Source organism: Podarcis liolepis, assembly GCF_965112155.1.
Source record: "Podarcis liolepis genome assembly, chromosome: 18".
NCBI lineage: Eukaryota > Metazoa > Chordata > Lepidosauria > Squamata > Lacertidae > Podarcis > Podarcis liolepis.
In genome coordinates this window covers 5,676,987-5,685,307 of record NC_139572.1, presented here as the reverse complement: position 1 = coordinate 5,685,307, position 8,321 = coordinate 5,676,987, and positions in this window count along the sequence as shown.

The following is an 8,321-nucleotide window of genomic DNA, read 5'->3' as shown; positions in this document are numbered from 1 at the left end:
GAGGACGCGTTGGTTTCCTCCCCCCTCGTTTCGTGTGTGTGTGTGTGTGGGGGGGTTAACCAAATGGCATCATTTGCTAAAAACAAAGGTTGCTTCACCAACTCTTTCTTTCCTCCTAGAAGATACCTCGCAGGGAAATGGAAGCGGTTGGAGTCAAGGAGGGGACACAAGAAGCTTCGAGAAAAACCGCTGCCAAATAAGATAAAAAGCTTGGACGTTTTGTGAGCGGAGGACTCTGGTTTTCAAGAGAGGAAGGCATCTCGTTTTGCATACAGTCAAGTCTTCACGGAGCAAAAAGGTTCAAAAGTTGAGGCAACCTGTGACGATTATAGTGTTGTTGTTGTTTTGTAAAATTGAAAACACAGAGCCCAACTTATGATCGTGAATGGCATGTGGGGGGGAGAGGTTTTTCATCTTATCCCAAGAACCTGAATTTGAACCATCGTTCTGCTCAGACACTGAGGTCCAGCTCCGAGGGCCTTCTGGCGGTTCCCTTGCTGCGAGAAGCCAAGTTACAGGGAACCAGGCAGAGGTCCTTCTCGGTGGTGGCACCCACCCTGTGGAACGCCCTCCCACCAGATGTCAAAGAGAAAAATAACTACTAAACTTTTAGAAGACATCTAAAGGCAGCCCTGTTTAGGGAAGCTTTTAATGTTTAATACGAAATTGTATTTTAGTGTTCTGTTGGAAGCAGCCCAGAGTAGCTGGGGGGACCCAGCCAGATGGGCGGGGTATAATAAATTATTATTATTATTATTATTATTATTATTACCGAAAGGAATACAGTGAAGGCACCTAACTGGAATCCATAGGCAAGGAGTTCCAATGTTTCAGCTAAACAATTGAGTTCCTACAAGATGCAGAACGAGTATTCGGTGGCCCTTGGGAAAATGCCAATTCTGATGATCAAAGCAGTCAAGTGGTCACATGTGGGGCAAGGCAATCTTGTAGAATTATAGAATAGTAGAGTTGGAAGGAGGGACATGGGTGGCGCTGTGGGTTAAACCACAGAGCCTAGGACTTGCCGATCAGAAGGTCGGTGGTTCGAATCCCCGCGACGGGGTGAGCTCCCATTGCTCAGTCCCTGCTCCTGCCAACCTAGCAGTTCGAAAGCACGTCAGAGTGCAAGTAGATAAATAGGTACCGCTCTGGCGGGAAGGTAAACGGCGTTTCCGTGCGCTGCTCTGGTTCGCCAGAAGCGGCTTAGTCCTGCTGGCCACATGGCCCGGAAGCTGTATGCTGGCTCCCTCGGCCAATAAAGTGAGATGAGCGCCACAACCCCAGAGTTGGCCATGACTGGACCTAATGGTCAGGGGTCCCTTTACCTTTACCTTTAGAGTTGGAAGGGAACCCCACGTTTCATCTAGTCCAACCCTCTGTAACGCACGAATCTCGGCGAAAACATCCCTGACAGATGGACACCCAACCTCTGCTTAAAAACTCCAAAGAAGGAGAGTCTACCATCTTCCAACTGTCTTCTTACTGTCAGAAAGTTTTTCCTGATGTTGAGTCGGAATCGGCTTTCTTATTACTGGAAAGTGTTGGTTTGAGTCCTGCCCTCCAGAGCAGGAGACGATTTCATAGGAAAACAGATCCCAAGTCAGGGCTGTCTTTACCTAGGGGTGCAAGTGGTGCAGGGAATCTGGGCGCTGATTTCTGGGGGACGCCCACCGCTGAAGCCGCCTAAACTCTTAACTGTCTACCTGTTATGAAATAATAAATAATTTTGATCAAGCTAGAAAAACAAAATAGATATATACCTAGGTATTACCAAAATGTATACCTAGGTAAAGGTAAAGGGACCCCTGACTATTAGGTCCAGTCGTGACCGACTCTGGGGTTGCGGCGCTCATCTCGCTTTATTGGCCAAGGGAGCCAGTGTACACCTTCTGCGTCATGTGGCCAGCATGACTAAGCCGCTTCTGGCGAACCAGAGCAGTGCACGGAAACTCCGTTTACCTTCCCGCCGGAGCGGTACCTACTTATCTACTTGCACTTTGACGTGCTTTCGAACTGCTAGGTTGGCAGGAGCAGGGACTGAGCAACAGGAGCTCACCCCGTCACAGGGATTCGAACCGCCAACCTTCTGATCGGCAAGTCCTAGGCTCTGTGGGTTAACCCACAGTGCCATTTCACTAAAGGACTTTCCGCTTTGTGTGCTCATTTACTAAAGAAGCACCGCGCTAGCGGTGGCGCTTGTCATTCACAGCAGAGGCGCTTGTCAGACTCAATGAGTTCAGTGGTACCTCGGGTTAAGAACTTAATTCGTTCCGGAGGTCTGTTCTTAACCTGAAACTGTTCTTAACCTGAGGTACCACTTTAGTTAATGGGGCCTTCCGCTGCCACCGCACGATTTCTGTCCTCATCCTGAAGCAAAATTCTTAACCTGAAGCACTATTTCTGGGTTAGCAGAGTCTGTAACCTGAAGTGTCTGTAACCCGAGGTACCACTGTATAGGGGAGAAGCGTTAAACACTAGTCATGATATGGAACGTAACAAAAGAAGTGGAAATGTAATCACAGGTGCTGAAAAACAAAAGCTTAGAAGATAATGTTGTTTTCCAGATATAAATGGGAACATTTTTCATCAAACAAACTATTTTGGTCACATGTTATTAAATTCGTATCTGTACAACTGTGGCATATGAAGGAAAAAAGAGCGAATGAATAGCTATTCCGATGAAAGGCATAATCTTTATAGATTTTTTATAAAATCTCAAAGGTTAGAGGTTCTTTTATATGCTGTTGGAAGCTGTCCAGAGTGGCTGGGGCAACCCTGTTAAACGGGCGGAGTATGAATAATAATGTCAGGGGTTCAGGAGCAGAGACGCAGAGAAGGGAGGAGACAGAGAGCGAGGGGGAGGAATACGAAGGAAGGATGAGTGGGGATGACGACCCGAGATCACCGAGCCTGTCTAGCGAGTCCGAGGATTCCCAGAAGGGAGCGCCAGCAGCCAGAGCAAGGGGGGAGAGCAGGGGGACACCCCAGGAAGAAGGGTCCAGAGAGGGATCAGAAAGCAGCAGTTGGAGATCGGGACCCACGTTCCCAGCCGGGAGCAGCGGGGAGAAAGGGGACCAGATATCGGGCTCCGGAGACTTTCAGAAAGAGGGAGGGCATGAGTCAGGAGTAGTCACGCCCACCTCGGGGAGCGAGGAAACGATCAAGAGGAAAGTGGAGAGTTGGGCGCGCGCGCCAAGTTCAAATGTAACGGAAGCTGGCGCAGCCAGCAGCCCAGAGAGTGAACCGAGTCCCAAAGCCCGCCGCAAGGAGGCGGAAGGGTCAGGGGGGTCCGCGTCAGAAGAGAGTAGGAAAGGAGAGACCCAGGGGGGCAGGAGGACCCAGAGACGGAAGGAAAGGCGCAGGAGGTGGAGCAAGGCTAGGGTATTAAGCTGGTGCGCTAGAGGCGGAGACTCAGACGGGTCTTCGTCGTTCTGACCTAGAAGAAGTAGGGCTGCACGTTGCAGTTTGGAAATGGAACCTGTAATCCAATAAAGACTCTTTGAAACTGAACGCTGGCTGACTTGGTCCTATGTGAGCTGGGACTGGGCGGCAGCCCTGACAGTAAGACCCGTCTCTCAAGCTTCTGACACCTGATACCTCGCAGCGGAGACAGAAGCAGCTGGAGGAGGGGATCGGTGTGTGGGAGCAAGCTCACGAAGGTTGGCAAAGATGACGGAAGCAGAGAAAGTTTCAGCGCTGCAACAGGCAGTTACCCAATTGAATGCGGAGGTACTGGCATCCAAGAAAAGGAAGGAGGATGTGGCAGCCGCCTACCGAGATCTCCACGCCAGGTTTGAAGCATGGGTTAAGCATGGGCAGCCAGGACCCAGACCGGAGGGGGTTGGGTTGGCACGGAGAGCAGGAGGGCTGGTGGCTCACTTCGATGGGAATTTACAACAGTACCCCAACTTTCGAGCAGATGTGATGTGCGCACTGCAACTGCTGGCAAAAGACTTTAGAGATGAGGAAGAGAAAGTGGGGTTTATACTGTCCCATTTGCATGGGGATGCGAAGGCGTGGCTGCGCAATTTGTGGAGGGATAAAGATCCGGCGCTTCAGAGTGCAGATGCCTTTATCAAAGCGATGGATGCATGTTTTTTGTCTACCATTGATGTGGATCTTGCCCGACGGGAGATTCATGGACTGAAACAAGGGAGGGCGAGCGTCCGACAGTACCACGCCCGCTTTTTTGCGCTGGTCAGTGCATTGGAATGGGACCGGGACTCGCCCCCAGTCAGGGACCTGTTCTGGGAGGGTCTCAGCTCTGCTGTGAAGGATGAAATTGCGAGGGGGGAGAGGCCCCGAAGCACGCAGGAGGTGGTCCAAAGGGCGCTGACTGTGGGGGTGAGGCTGGAAGAACGTCCATGGTGCAGAGATGAAGGACGTGGAGGGCGCGAAGCAGCGAGAAGTTTCTCTTTCGTTCCAAGGGAAGCAGCGCGTGCGCAATCCACACCTCCGCCAGGAGGGGGAGTGGAACCTATGGAGGTGGGAGGCGCCAGGGCTCAGTCAGCTAGCAGAGCCTCTGCACCGACAGCAGTCAAGACTAAACCTCCTAGAGGGACCAGGAAGTGTTACATATGCGAGAGCCCTCAACACTTGGCGAAAGAGTGTCCCCAGAGGAGCTCCAAGCACACTGCAGCCTCCGCAACGGTGAAAGTGGCCACACAATGCAGCGAAGACCAGCAGGGAAACGACGATGTCTGGCTGGAGACAGAGGCACTGGGGCCCAGCCAGACGCATCAGTGAAGCAGTCCCCAGCGATATTGCAACCCACGGACCCCCTCCCACCCAAACCAGTAGTGCAACTCACAGCGTCTCTCCAGCTACCCAATGGAGTCACCATCGAAGTGCCGCTTTCTGTGGATTCTGGAAGCAACGCAGACTTTATAGCACAGGATTTTGTGGAGCAGCACGCTATAAAGCTGCTGCCTGCCACTCTGCCCCTGCAAGTCGTCACAGTGGATGGCAGAGAGTTGCTAGGGGGGCAGGTGGTGAAGCAGACGCCACCAATGGTGATGCAACTTGGTAACCACAGGGAAGTCATCAGTTTTAATGTCACCCGACTGTCGGACACGCCCATTGTGTTGGGCATGAGTTGGCTGGACAGGCACAGTCCAACGCTGGCTTGGTACCAGAGACAGCTGATCTTCGGCTCCTCTTACTGCGCAGAACACTGCATCCTGCCCAGGCAGGAGGGGGAGGAGGAGGAATCACAACTGCAGTTGGGAACGTTGCAAGCAGTTCCCCACAAATACGCGGACTTTCTGGAGGTCTTCTGCGAGAAAGAGGCAGACAAGCTACCACCGCACAGGCAATATGACTGCAAGATTGACCTCCTGCCAGGGGCGACGCTGCCGAAGGGGAAGCTATATTCCATGTCTGAGGACGAACTACAGGAACTCAAACAGTTCATCGATCACAATTTGCAGCGCGGTTTCATCCGGGAGTCCAGCGCAGTAGGGGGCAGTCCTGTTTTCTTCGTGAAGAAAAAGGACACGCCCCAAAAAAGATTGGTCGTGGATTACCGCCTCTTAAACAGAATGACCAAGCCCTCCGATTTCCCTATGCCCAGGATTGACGACCTGCTGGCGACGGTGCGCAAGGGACGCGTGTTCACCAAGTTGGACCTGCGAGGAGCGTACAATCTCATCCGTATGAGGGAGGGCGATGAGTGGAAGACAGCCATGTTCACGCCTCTGGGCACCTACGAATATAGAGTTATGCCTTTTGGATTGCAAAATGGCTCCCACGTTTTTCAAGCTTTTATGCATCACGTGTTGGCGGGACTCCTCTACAAGAAGTGCGTCTGCTTTCTGGATGACATCCTGATATTCTCTGACTCGCAGCAAGCACACGACCAGGACGTTCGGGAGGTGCTGAAGAGGCTGCAGCAGCATAGACTGTACGCCAAACTGGAGAAGTGCCAGTTCGACACGACGGAGGTGGATTTCTTGGGTTACAAGCTGTCGGACAAGGGGCTAGCAATGGACAGCGCCAAGGTTCGTGCGGTGTTGGATTGGAAGAGCCCGCGCAACCGGAAAGAGGTCCAGAGGTTTGTCGGATTCGCCAATTTCTATCGCAAGTTCATCAAGGGGTTCGCGATGCAGACGGCAGCTATTACGGACACGCTAAGCTCCAAGAAAAAGAAATTCATCTGGACGGAGCAGGCGGAGCGGTCCTTTCAGACACTCAAGCGTCTCTTCGCGTCGGAGGAGCAACTGCTGCATATCGACCCCAGCAGACCGCTGAGGGTGGAGACAGACGCGTCCGATAGAGCAGTGGGAGCGGTACTGCTGCAGAAGGACCCGCAGGGGGTCTGGAGGCCGGGGGCGTTCTACTCCAGAAAGCTCAGCAAGTCGGAGCAGAACTACACCATCTGGGATAGGGAGCTGCTTGCCATTCATGCAGCTTTCAAGGCGTGGAGGCACTTCCTGATCGGCGCCAAGCACACGGTGCAGGTCTGCACGGACCACAAGAATCTGGAGCACTGGCGCACGGCTCGGTTCCTGAACCAGAGGCAGATCCGTTGGGCGGAGTTCTTTGCTGACTTCAATTTCCGAATTGAGTACGTCCCGGGCGACACCAACATCATGGCGGATGCCCTGTCCCGAAAACCGCAGTACCTCGAAGAGGCGACGCCAGCGGCGGCCATGCACATCTTCGCGCCAACAGCGTGGGCGTGCGCTTCAGCCACAGTAGACCTGGATGCGGTGCGACGGGCGTTGACGGACGACTCATTCGCGCAGGCGAAGATGGCAGAGGTGCACAAGGGCACGGCGAAGGGCGACGAGTTCCAGATACGAGACGGCTTGCTCTTACGTAAAGGGGCCGTCTACGTGCCGGGAGACGAACTTCGCGCCCGGGTACTGCAGCAGCTGCACGACGCACCCACGGCCGGGCACTTTGGCACAGAAAAAACGGTGGAATTGGTCGCAAGAGACTTTTGGTGGCCCAGACTGAGGGGGGAAGTCGCGGACTACGTCGCGAGGTGCGACACCTGCCAGAGGGCCAAGCCGGTGCACAAACCACCGGCGGGACTGCTGGAACCGCTGCAAACGCCGTTTGAACCATGGGAGAGGGTGGCCCTGGACTTTGTCACGGATCTACCCAGCTCGAGAGGCAAGACAGCTGTACTAGTGGTGGTGGACTTGTTCACCAAGATGGCACATTTCATACCGTGTGCGAAGGTGGCCACGGCAGAACAAACAGCCAAATTGTTCATAGATCACGTGTTCAAAGTGCACGGGCTGCCACGGTCTATACTGTCCGACCGCGGGCGCCAGTTCATCTCGAATTTCTGGCAAAAGCTGATGGGCTTCCTGAACGTCAAGATCAACCTGACATCGGCAAGGCACCCGCAGACCAACGGGCAAGCGGAGAGGGTCAATGCCATCATGCAGCAGTACCTGAGATGCTATGCCAATCAACAGCCGGCGACGTGGGTGGATTACCTGCCGCTCGCCGAATTCGCCTACAACAACACGAAACACGTATCCACAGGGGTGACGCCGTTCTTCGCCAACAATGGGAGGAATCCCAGAACCTTCCCGGGACTGGACAGAGTGGGGGAAGGGGAACCACAGACGGCGGACGCTTTCGCATCTGAGTTGCAAGAGGTCCACGATCAACTCAGACGGCAGCTGGAGCTGGCGAAGCACGCATACAAGGTCCAAGCTGACAAGCACAGGCGAGTTGGCGAGGAGATCCGAGTGGGAGACTGGGTCTGGTTGGCAGCCCACGCAGTGCCGACCCGATCGTTAGCCAAGAGGAAGCTGGGGCACAAGCAACTCGGTCCATACCGAGTCGAAGCGCAGATCAACCCGGTGGCTTTCCGGCTGGTGCTACCAGAGGGTTCCAGGATGCATCCGGTGTTCCACAGGTCGGTGCTCACTCCCTACAGGGCACCGCACAGGTTCCAGGAACCAGGAACGGCACCGAGTCAGTCTCCGGAGCGGACGGAGGTGGGGAGATTGCCACAGCAGGACCCCATCAACGAAGTCACGGAGATTTTGGACTCCAGATGGGGGGAAGATGGAGTAGAATATCTACTAGCAAGGGAGGGCACCCGGGCCAGTACTAATAGCTGGGTGCCGGACTACGCCTTAGAGGAACCCCTGCTCAAGGATGAGTTTCATGCCCTTTTCCCACACAGACCTATGCCAGCGGGCTTCTTCGACGACTGGTTGTTCACGCCCACGCTTTCCTCCAGCACGTTCCATGGCTTCGACTCGGAAGGGGAACCCGCACCGCGCACACGTTCCCCAGAGGGGTCACCGGAGGGTTCGGCGTCCGACAACTCGTATTGGTGGGACGATCGGCCA